The sequence below is a fragment of the Heptranchias perlo genome, unplaced genomic scaffold (assembly GCF_035084215.1).
Source record: "Heptranchias perlo isolate sHepPer1 unplaced genomic scaffold, sHepPer1.hap1 HAP1_SCAFFOLD_56, whole genome shotgun sequence".
Taxonomy (NCBI): Eukaryota; Metazoa; Chordata; class Chondrichthyes; order Hexanchiformes; family Hexanchidae; genus Heptranchias; species Heptranchias perlo.
Window position 1 is genome coordinate 5511175 of NW_027139581.1, and position 12430 is coordinate 5523604.

The following is a 12430-nucleotide window of genomic DNA, read 5'->3' on the forward strand; positions in this document are numbered from 1 at the left end:
AATTAAACCCATCTGCTAATCAATGTTTAGTATTAAAATATGAATCAATTATCTCTGGAAATTGATAAATAAATAACTGCAAAGAAAGAATGAAATCTCCAGGACCTGACGGTTTTCCCTCAGGGTATTAAAGGAAACAGGTGGGGAAATTACAGAAACATTAGTCATAGTTACCCAAAGCTCTCTGGACTCGGGAATTGTGCCTTTGGATATGAAAGTACCACTCCAATATTTAAGAGAGGAGGAAGAGAGAGAAAAGGAAACGACAGATCTGTCAGTTTAACGTCAGGAGTGGGGAAGTTACAGGAATCTATCACCAGAGACAGAATGATTGAGGACTTTAACAAGTCTGAGCTGATCAAAGAGTGTCAGCGTGGATTTGTGAAGGGTGGGTCATGTCTGACTAATCAAGATGAATTTTTTGAAGTCACTAACAGGCTGGACAGGGAGTGTCGATGGACATTGTCTGTGTGGACTTCCAGAAGGCATTTGATAGGGTTCAGCACAAGAGATTATTCGCAAAAATAAAACTGCACAAAATTGAAAGTGACCTTGTGACTTGTGTTGGGAGGTGGGAGACAGAGAGTGGGGATAAAGGGAACGTTCTTTGATTGGTGGGATGTGACAAGTGGTGTTCCCCAGGGATCTGGACTGGGGTCTCAGCTTTTCACCATATTTATCAACAACTTGGATGAAGGAATAGAGAGTTTTATATCCAAGTTTCCAGATGACACTAAGATCGGAGACACAGTAAGTTGTGTGGATGGGAGCAGGAAGTTACAAAGGGACAGATTAAGTGAGTGGACAAAACTGTGGCAGATGGAGTTCAGTGTGGGGAAGTGTGAGATCATCCACTTTGGATACAAGAAGGAAACATTGGAGTATTTTCTTAAAGTGAGAGACTGGGAACTGTGGAGGAGCAAAGGGATTTGGGGGTCCATGTACACAAATCACTAAAAGCTAGTGCCCAGATACAAAAAGTAATCACAAAGACGAATGGAATGTTGGCCTTTATCTCGAGGGCTGGAATACAAAGGGGAGGAAGTTATGCTTCAGTTCCACAGAGCCTCGGTCAGAGCCCCTCTGGAGTACATATATCCAGAATATTAAACTCCAGCCCAGTTCTGAGGGTTATTTCCATCAGAAACAAACCCCAACTGTCAGAATGAACATGGTTCAGTCCTGGATGTGATGAACAGCAGAATGCAACCCCCGCATCACAGGTGAACTCGCTGGTGTGTCAGAAGGTGGGATGAACGAGTGAATCCCTTCCCACACACGGAGCAGGTGAACGGCCTCGCCCCAGTGTGAACTCGCTGGTGTTGCAGCAGGTGTGACGACTGAGTGAATCCCTTCCCACACACGGAGCAGGTGAACGGCCTCTCCCCAGTGTGAGTACGTTGGTGTCTCAGCAGGTTGGATGAACAAGTGAATCCCTTCCCACACACGGAGCAGGTGAACGGCTTCTCCCCAGTGTGAACTTGCCGGTGTTGCAGCAGCTTGGAAGACTCATTGAATCCCTTCCCACACACGGAGCAGGTGAACGGCCTCTCCCCAGTGTGAACTTGCTGGTGTTGCAGCAGCTTGGAAGACTCAGTGAATCCCTTCCCACACACGGAGCAGGTGAACGGCCTTTCCCCAGTGTGACTGCGTTGATGAGTTTCCAGCTGGGATGGGTAATTGAATCCCTTCCCACAGTCCCCACATTTCCACCGTTTCTCCGTGGTCCGGGTGTCCTTGTGTCTCTCCAGGTTGGACGATCAGTTGAAGCCTCGTCCACACACAGAACACGTGGACGGTTTCTCCCCTCTGTGAATGGTGCGATATTTTTTCAGGCTGTGTAACTGGTTAAAGCTCTTTCCACACTCAGTGCACTGGAACACTCTCACTGGGGTGTGTGTGTCTCGGTGATTTTCCACTCACACTGATGTTTGATATCTTTTCCGACAGACAGAACAGACAAACATTTCTCCTTCCACATTCAAAGGTCGATGATATTCAGGACCTGATGAATCGAGGGACTGTCAGATCCTGACGTGAGGTTTGGTTTGAGTTTCCGTCTGCAAATCCTCCCCTTCTAATACCCTGTAAAAGGAGTTTACAAAAGTCCTCACTGTAAATACAGGATAGAAATTCAGAACAGAAAATTCTAGTTTCTATGGAACATTCTTCCCGCTCATTCCCCCAGACTGTAAATCCCCGTCCCACACACTCTCCCTCCTCCCTGTGCTGAAATCCACACCCATCGCACCATCTCCATCATTTCTTCCCTCCACTCCCAGTTTCCTCCCTCCCTCTACTCTGGTCGGGTTCAGTTCTCCACCCCCTGGGAGCAGAGTGAGAGGAAAATAAATGAGGCACAGGGACCCTGAAGCCCCGCCCACTCTTTGTTCACAGTCACAGGGACCCTGAAGCCCCGCCCACTCTTTGTTCACAGTCACAGGGACCCTGAAGCCCCGCCCACTCTTTGTTCACAGTCACAGGGACCCTGAAGCCCCGCCCACTCTTTGTTCACAGTCACAGGGACCCTGAAGCCCCGCCCACTCTTTGTTCACAGTCACTGGGACCCTGAAGCCCCGCCCACTCTTTGTTCCCAGTCACTGGGACCCTGAAGCCCCGCCCACTCTTTGTTCACAGTCACAGGGACCCTGAAGCCCCGCCCACTCTTTGTTCCCAGTCACTGGGACCCTGAAGCCCCGCCCACTCTTTGTTCACAGTCACAGGGACCCTGAAGCCCCGCCCACTCTTTGTTCCCCGTCACAGGGACCCTGAAGCCCCGCCCACTCTTTGTTCACAGTCACAGGGACCCTGAAGCCCCGCCCACTCTTTGTTCACAGTCACAGGGACCCTGAAGCCCCGCCCACTCTTTGTTCCCGGTCACTGGGACCCTGAAGCCCCGCCCACTCTTTGTTCCCGGTCACAGGGACCCGGAAGCCCCGCCCACTCTTTGTTCACAGTCACAGGGACCCTGAAGCCCCGCCCACTCTTTGTTCACAGTCACAGGGACCCTGAAGCCCCGCCCACTCTTTGTTCCCGGTCACAGGGACCCTGAAGCCCCGCCCACTCTTTGTTCCCGGTCACTGGGACCCTGAAGCCCCGCCCACTCTTTGTTCCCGGTCACAGGGACCCTGAAGCCCCGCCCACTCTTTGTTCACCGTCACAGGGACACTGAAGCCCCGCCCACTCTTTGTTCCTGGTCACTGTGACCCTGAAGCCCCGCCCACTCTTTGTTCACCGTCACAGGGACACTGAAGCCCCGCCCACTCTTTGTTCCTGGTCACTGGGACCCTGAAGCCCCGCCCACTCTTTGTTCACCGTCACAGGGACACTGAAGCCCCGCCCACTCTTTGTTCCTGGTCACTCGGACCCTGAAACCCCGCCCACTCTTGAGCAAAGATGGCTGCGCATGCGCCGTGAACCCTGAACTCTGACCAAGATGGCGGCCAGTTCCCCGCTCACCCGGGCGGCTGCCGGTCGGGCCTGTCACCGCGGTGTGAACACGGGGCCTGTGGGCTCTTATTCGGGGCCTGAGGCCTACACCGGGTGTTTATGAAGCTTCCCTGCCCACCCACGGGTCCAATTCCTCCCCCGCGCCCACCGTCTCCGACCGGATCCCGACCCGCCTGTTCCGCCTCAGTCCATCTCCACCACTCGCACCGCGCATGCTCAGAGCACCGCCCAGTCCCGCGCCTGCGCACTGGGCTCCTGTAGTCACTGATAGGGCACTTTCTGGGCCGCGGGGGATTCTGGGTAAACTCTCCGCCATTGAAGGTCCGAATCGGTGAACAGAAATTTCGTCATCGCATCGAGATTGGGGCCGGAGGGACAATAAACATTAAACAAAATCAATCAATAAATTATTCAGAATCCCGAGTGCCCGGGCCCTCAGACAGGGAGCGAAGTTCACCGGTCGCCACTTTTCCTTCACCAACTCGCACCTCAGGCCCCGCCCAGTCTGGTTCAATTGATCAATGTTTTCCAACTGTGTTTTCCAACTCGAGTTCAGGCCTGTCATTCTCAGAGAAACTTCGAGGCCTCATTTTTTCTGTGTGCTGTAAGAACCGATATCGTTCATCTTGATCTATTTCTAGTTTAATAAGTTTTGCTGAAGCCTTCTTTGCAGAGGCGGGTACAATTTTGTCTTTTAAAAAGCATTTGGACAGTTACATGGGTAAGATGGGTATCGAGGGATATGGGCCAAGTGCAGGCAATTGGGACTAGCTTCGTGGTATAAACTGGGCGACATGGACATGTTGGGCCGAAGGGCCTGTTTCCATGTTGTAAACTTCTATGATTCGATTCTATGAATGTGGCCCAGGCCAAGTGTCAGGAGATTGGATCAGGCCCACCATAGAAAATGAGTTTGACCCCCCTGAGATAGTCAATGTGAACCGGATTATCCTCATCCACTGACCCAGCAACTTCCTCAAAAAACTCAAGCAAGTTTGTGAGACGCGACCTTCTTTTCCGGAAGCCGTGTTGAGTGTCTCTCACGGACCCTCCCCATTCCCCTCGCAATAAACGCCAACATTCCATTTGCCTTCCGAATCACTTCTTGTATCTGCAGACCAACTTTCTGTGATTCATGTACTACGATACCCAGATCCCTCTGTACTTCAGAATTCTGCAATCTTTCTCCATTTAAATAAAATACTGCTTTTCTATTCCTCCTGCCAACGTGGACAAGTTCACATTTTCCCACATTATAGTCCATCTGCCAAATTTTTGCTCACTCACTTAACCTATCCATATCCATTTGCAGACTCCTTATTCCTCTTCACAACTTATTTTCCTACCTACCTTTGTCTCATCAGCAAATTTAGCAACAATTCATTCGCTCCCTTCATCCAAGTCATTGATATCGATTGTAAATATTTGAGCCAGATCTTTACAAAACACTGGTCAAGCTTCAGCTGGAGTATTGTGTTCATTCTGGGCAGCACACTTCAGGAAGGATGTCAAGGCCTGAGAGAGGGTGCAGAGGAGATTTACTGGACTGGTACCAGGGATACAGGATTCAGTTACATGGAGAGACTGGAGAAACTGGAGTTGTTCTCCTTGGAGCGGGGAAGGTGAAGGGGAGATTTAATCGAGGTGTTCAAAGTCATGAAGGGTCTTGATAGACTGAATGGTGAGAATCTGTTTCCAGTGGCAGGAGATCAGTAACCAGAGTACACAGCATTCAGGTAATTGGCAAAAGAACTAGAGGTGAGATGAGGAGAATATTTTAACGCAGCCATTTGTTATGAGCTGGAATACACTGCATGAAAGGGTGGGGGAATCAGAGTCAATTATAATTTTCAAAAGGGAATTGGATAAATACTTGAATAGGATAAATTTGCAGGATAAAGGGCATGAGAATGGGACTAATTGGATAGCTCTTTCCTAAAGCCAACACAGGCATGATGGGCCTAATGGCCTCCTTCTGTGCTTTATCATTCAATGATTCTATGATAAAGGGCCAGACACTGCTTCATCCTTCACTAACAGGGTCCCTATTAACAGTCGCTCCCTTCTGTATTCAGTGCAGTGAATGGAAACCTGTCTATTTTAGTGAGTTCAGCCTTTCTAAAATCTCTCACTATTTTCGAAGATCCATTTGACACACTTGTTTCATTTTGAAAGACTTCTGATTTTTCTACTGTGTGTCGATGGTTTTGTTTAAAGGTGGAATGACATTTGTTTCAAAATATTCTGTTCTAACCCCCGGCCCAGTTTAAAACCCTCTGCACTACTGACCAGGAAGATCACAAGTCCAATCCTTGATCTCAGCCAAGGCAGCAGTTCAGGGGCTGGAATTGGCCTCAGTACCACTGGGCTAAATAAGAGTAACCCTGCTCTCGAAGGAGATCCAGTGACCTCAACTGGGAAATTTATGGCTGTCATTTGAGGGCAGGACTGGCCTCGACCGTGATGCCTACCACAGTGGATAGTCCTGCTGTCACTCACTGTGTGGGCTCATGTATAAATGTTCCCTTACTGTTAGATTATTCACTATGTCTGGCTCATTACTCATTACTGAATCTAGTCCACCCTCCTTAAAACCTACCTCTTTGACCAAGCTTTTGCTCACCTGTCCTAATATCTCCTTATGTGGTTCAGTGTCAAATTTATTTTGTTAATCACTCCTGTGAATGGCCTTGGGACGTTTTACTATGTTAACGGCACTGGATAAATTGATCAATAAAACAGGGAACTCTTGGAAACACACTGTAGGTCCTTCTTTATCTGGACAGCAAATCACTGCTGTTGTGTTGAACCAGCAGTTAACATAAGAACATAAGAAATAGGAGCAGGAGTCGGCCATATGGCCCCTCGAGCCTGCTCCACCATTCAATAAGATCATGGCTGATCTTCTGCCTCATTTAACATGTATCCAGAATATTAAACTCCAGCCCAGTTATCGGGGTTATTAACATCAGAAACAAACCCCAACTGTCAGAATGAACATGGTACAGTCCTGGATGTGATTAACAGCAGCAATAACAGCAGAATCCAACCCCAGAAGTCACAGGTGAACTCGCTGGTGTCTCCGCAGGTTGGATGAATGAGTGAATCCCTTCCCACACACGGAGCAGTTAAACGGCCTCTCCCCAGTGTGAACTCGCTGGTGTGTCAGAAGGTGGGATGAACGAGTGAATCCCTTCCCACACACAGAGCAGGTGAACGGCCTCTCCTCAGTGTGAGTGCGTCGATGATGTGTCAGCAGTTCCCATTTGCTCTTAAAGCTCTTCCCACATTCAGAACATTTAAACGGTCTCTTATCAGTGTAAACAAGTTGGTGTGTCAGTAGGTGCTGTGACTGAATGAATCCCTTTCCACACACGGAGCAGGTGAACGGTCTCTCCCCAGTGTGAGCACGCTGGTGGGCAATGAGAGTGGATGACTGCCTGAACCTCTTCCCGCAGTGAGAGCAACTGAACGGTCTCTCGTCAGTGTGAATTCGCTGGTGTCGAATCAGTCCCTCCGAGCTTTTAAACCTGTTCCCACAGTCAGAGCATTTAAAAGGTCTCTCCGCAGTGTGAATAAGCTGGTGTGTTCGGAGGGCGGATGACTGAGTGAATCCCTTCCCACACAGAGAGCAGGTGAACGGCCTCTCGCCAGTGTGACTGTGTCGATGAGTTTCCAGCTGGGACGGATAATTGAATCCCTTCCCACAGTCCCCACATTTCCACGGTTTCTCCGTGGTCCGGGTGTCCTTGTGTCTCTCCAGGTTGGACGATCAGTTGAAGCCTCGTCCACACACAGAACACGTGGACGGTTTCTCCCCGCTGTGAATGGTGCGATGTTTTTTCAGGCTGTGTAACTGTTTAAAGCTCTTTCCACACTCAGTGCACTGGAACACTCTCACTCGGGTGTGTGTGTCTCGGTGATTTTCCACTCACACTGATGTTTGAAATCTTTTCCCACAGAGAGAACAGACAAACATTTCTCCTTCCACATTCAAAGGCCGATGATATTCAGGTCCTGATGAATCGGGTGACTCGGTCTGATCTTGACGTGATGTTTGGTTTGAGTTTCCCGTCTGCAAATCCTCCCCTTCTAATACCCTGTAAAAGGAGTTTACAAAAGTCCTCACTGTAAATAAAGGATAGGAAATCAGAACAGACAATTCTAGTTTCTCTGGATCATTTTTTCATCTTTTGAGCCTCGAAAGCTGTAAATCCCCGTCCCACACACTCTCTCTCCTCCTTGTGCTGAAATCCAAACCCATTGCACCAACTGCAACATTTATTCCTCTGCTCTTTTGAATTCAGTTCCACACTCACTGGTTCCCCTCTCTCTCCTCCCCTGAAGGTGCTGACTGTCCTTCCCGGATCCTAACTCGCACCAAGTCCCATTCACCCATCACCCTTGTACTTACAGACCGACAGTGACTCCCGGTCCAGCAATGCGTCATATTTAGATTCCTCATCCTCGTGTACAAATCCATCCATGGCCCTCGCCCATCCCAATCCCTGTAACCTCCTCCAGCCCTCCGACCCTCCCCTATCTTGTAACCTCCTCCGACCCTCCCCTATCTCTGTACCCTCCTCCGACCCTCCCCTATCTCTGTAACCTCCAACATGGCCCGCCGACCCTCCCCAATCTCTGTAACCTCCTCCATCTCTGTAACCTCCTCCAGCCCTCCGACCCTCCCCTATCTCTGTAAGCTCCTCCAGCCCTCCGACCCTCCCCTGTCTCTGTCACCTCCTCCAGCCCTCCGCCCCTCCCCTATCTCTGTAACCTCCTCCAGCCCTCCGACCCTCCCAGATCTCCGCTATCCTCCAATTCCGGCCTCTTGCTCCTCCCCCATTCCCTTCGCCCCACCATTGGGGGCCGTGCCTTCAGCTGTCTGAGCCCCAAGCTCTGGAATTCCCTCCCTGAACCTCTCCCCCTCTCTCTCCTCCTTCAATCCCCCCTCTTTGACCCAGCTTTCGGTGCCCTGTCCTAATCTCTCCTCATTCCTCTCTTCCCGCTCCTGTGAACCCTCTTGACCCATTTTGCTCCGTTAAAGGCGCGATAGAAATGCAAGTTGTTGTTGACTCTGCGGGTTCAGTTCGAGCGGAGATTGGGTCGGGCCCGATCCCGGGAAGCGGCGGGTAGTGGAGGGGGGATAATGCCGCCTGTTTTCTCTCGGGTCCTGGGCCCTACACTCGGTGTTTCTGGGCCCTGTGATCCCCGCCCTTTATTAACCCGCTCTCTCCACACCTCCTCTGACCTGCTCGAACCGCGCTCTCTGCCTCAGACCCTTCGGGCCGCGCATGCTCAGCTCACACTGACCAACAATCAGCCTCTCCTGCGCCGGCGCACTGGGCTCCTCTCACATCGATAGGGGACATTCCGGCGCGCGGTGCAGTCTGGGGACGGACCGCCGCCATTGGAGCTCCGATCCGACCCTCAGTTTCTCTGATGGGACTGAGATTGAGGGCGGGGGAAAAGCGCTTTTGGAGCAGCGGAGGGCGGAGCGGAAATAATAAAATAAAAATAAACCTAAACCCGAGAGCCCGGGGCACTCTGGGTAATGGAGACCGCCATTAAACCGTCAGAAACACTCAGAGCGCAGGCGCGCACCGCCTCGCCTCGAGAAAACTTTGGGAAATGTATGTTTCCCCAAAACTGTTGGTAATTTAGTCTCATTACACATTGGAACTGACGGGCTGGATTGATGTTTATTTTCCAATTGCAGCTCAGGACCTTCAATCCCAGCGTCAACCCGGAGCAAATGCGCTGCCGACCAATAGGAAGAGCGGAGAGGGACTGGAGGACCGAGCGGGCGGTTGGTCCTCCAACCAATAGGAGTGTGTGAGGGGTGGGACTTGCGGCGGACGGTCTGAGCCCGGATCTCACTCCTTCTCTGGAATTCTGCCTCATTTTTGAAACTTGATTTATCTGAAGATAAAACTCCAGAAGAAAACTGGACCTTTCAGTTGTGGCTTCAAACAGATGAAACCCTGTGGTGTCGAGCAAACAGTTCAACATTTGTGAGTAAAATGACTATGATGAAGTAATGGAGTGCCATGTATCCAAGTTTGCTGATGAGATTGAGTAAAGAGGCACAGTGAATAGTGTAGATGGGAGCAGAAAGTTGCAAGGGGGCAATAATAGATTCAGTGAGTGGGCAAAACGGTGGCAGGTGGAGTTGAATGTGGGGAAATGTGAATTCACCCACTTTGAACCTAAGACAGAGATCAGAGTATTTACCAAACGGCAAGCAGCGAGAAACTGGAGGAGCAGAGAGATTTCGGGGTCCAAGTACCGAAATCACTAAAAGCTAGTGGACAGTTACAAAAAATAATTTTAAAGGCTAAAGGAATGATGGCCTTCATCTCAAGGGGGCTGGAATATAAAGGGGTGGAAGTGATGTTACAGTTGTACAGAGCTCTGGTTAAACCCCATCTGGAGACTGCCTTCAGTTCTGGGCACTGCACCTCAGGGAGGATATACTGGCCTTGGAAGGGGTGCAGCACAGATTCACCAGAGTGATACTGACAGGTTGCATAGACTGGGCTTGTTTTGAGTGGAGTTTGGAAGATTAAGGGGTGATCTAATCGAGGTGTTCAAGATGATTAAAATATTTGATAGGGCAGATGGAGAGAAATTACTTCCTCTGTTGGGGGAGTCCAGAACAAGGGGGCATAACCTTAAAATTAGAGCGAGGCCATTCAGGGGCGATGTCAGGAATCACTTCTTCGCACAAAGGGCAGTGGAAATCTGGAACTCTCTCCCTGAGAGCAGTCGAGGCTGGGGGTCAAGTGAAAATTTCAGATCTGAGATTGATAGGTTTTTGTTAGGCGAGGGTATTAAAGGTTATGGTACCAAGGCGGGTGGATGGAGTTAAGATACAGATCAGATATGATACAATTAAATGGCGGAACAGGTTGGAGGGGCTGAATGGCCTCCTCCTGTTCATAATGATTAAATGTTCCTATTCTCTGCACAATTACAGAACGGACCGATTGTTAATAGGAGCTCCGTTAGTAAAATCCCCGAACATTCAAAGATAAACGGGACTGTCCCTTTAACTGTAAACAAAGGGGAGTGCCTGTCCCTTTAAATATCTGCCCCATTCCCACAGGCAGTGGGAGGAGGAACAGCGCGCGGTCTCATTCCGCCCAAAACCAGCGGGGCCTCGCGCGAGGGAGCAGCTCCATGAGGGGGCGGGGCCAGTGTGTGAGGGCGGGGCCTCGGCTCTGAGCCCAGGCGCGGGAGAGGCTCTGCGCGTTCGCCAGACGGAGTCGGAGGGTCGGGAGCAGGTAGGCGGGGGGCCGGGGACAGGACACTGAGAAACCGGGCGGAAGCCGCGCCCCACGGCTTATAAACATGGAGCGAGGCCGCAGGACCCGAGTCGGATCCTCTGGTCCCGAGTGTGAGCAGCCGGGCGGCAACTGCGGGACTTCTCCCCGGGGACAGGCCCGGGTTACCGGCCGCCATCTTAGTACAGGAGGAGGGATCGTCACGGCGCATGCGCGGCCATCTTGGTACAGGAACAGAGTGGGCGGGGTTCAGGATCTCAACCCGTGCTGTCCCTGCCCCGGGAGTGTTTGATGGGACAGTGTGGAGGGAGCTTTACTCTGTATCTAACCCGTGCTGTACCTGCCCCGGGAGTGTTTGATGGGACAGTGCAGAGGGAGCTTTACTCTGTATCTAACCCGTGCTGCACCTGCCCTGGGAGTGTTTGATGGGACAGTGCAGAGGGAGCTTTACTCTGTATCTCACCCGTGCTGTACCTGCCCTGGGAGTGTTTGATGGGACAGTGTGGAGGGAGCTTTACTCTGTATCTCACCCGTGCTGTACCTGCCCTGGGAGTGTTTGATGGGACAGTGTGGAGGGAGCTTTACTCTGTATCTAACCCGTGCTGTACCTGCCCCGGGAGTGTTTGATGGGACAGTGCAGAGGGAGCTTTACTCTGTATCTAACCCGTGCTGCACCTGCCCTGGGAGTGTTTGATGGGACAGTGCAGAGGGAGCTTTACTCTGTATCTAACCCGTGCTGCACCTGCCCTGGGAGTGTTTGATGGGACAGTGCAGAGGGAGCTTTACTCTGTATCTAACCCGTGCTGTCCCTGCCCCGGGAGTGTTTGATGGGACAGTGTAGAGGGAGCTTTACTCTGTATCTAACCCGTGCTGTACCTGCCCCGGGAGTGTTTGATGAGACAGTGCAGAGGGAACTTTACTCTGTATCTAACCCGTGCTGTACCTGCCCCGGGAGTGTTTGATGGGACAGTGCAGAGGGAGCTTTACTCTGTATCTAACCCGTGCTGTACCTGCCCCGGGAGTGTTTGATGGGACAGTGTAGAGGGAGCTTTACTCTGTATCTAACCCGTGCTGTACCTGCCCCGGGAGTGTTTGATGAGACAGTGCAGAGGGAACTTTACTCTGTATCTAACCCGTGCTGTACCTGCCCCGGGAGTGTTTGATGGGACAGTGCAGAGGGAGCTTTACTCTGTATCTAACCCGTGCTGTCCCTGCCCCGGGAGTGTTTGATGGGACAGTGCAGAGGGAACTTTACTCTGTATCTAACCCGTGCTGTACCTGCCCCGGGAGTGTTTGATGGGACAGTGTAGAGGGAACTTTACTCTGTATCTAACCCGTGCTGTACCTGCCCTGGGAGTGTTTGATGGGACAGTGTAGAGGGAGCTTTACTCTGCATCTAACCCGTGCTGTACCTGCCCCGGGAGTGTTTGATGGGACAGTGTAGAGGGAGCTTTACTCTGCATCTAACCCGTGCTGTACCTGCCCCGGGAGTGTTTGATGGGACAGTGTAGAGGGAGCTTTACTCTGTATCTAACCCGTGCTGTCCCTGCCCCGGGAGTGTTTGATGGGACAGTGTGGAGGGAGCTTTACTCTGTATCTCACCCGTGCTGTACCTGCCCTGGGAGTGTTTGATGGGACAGTGTGGAGGGAGCTTTACTCTGTATCTAACCCGTGCTGTACCTGCCCCGGGAGTG

General features: G+C 51.3%; 1 pseudogene; it reads right to left on the reverse strand.

Annotated features, from left to right (window-relative positions):
• Positions 1-666: 666 nt before the first annotated feature.
• LOC137315775 (zinc finger protein 551-like) lies at positions 667-10914 on the reverse strand (annotated as a pseudogene).
• Positions 10915-12430: the final 1516 nt, after the last annotated feature.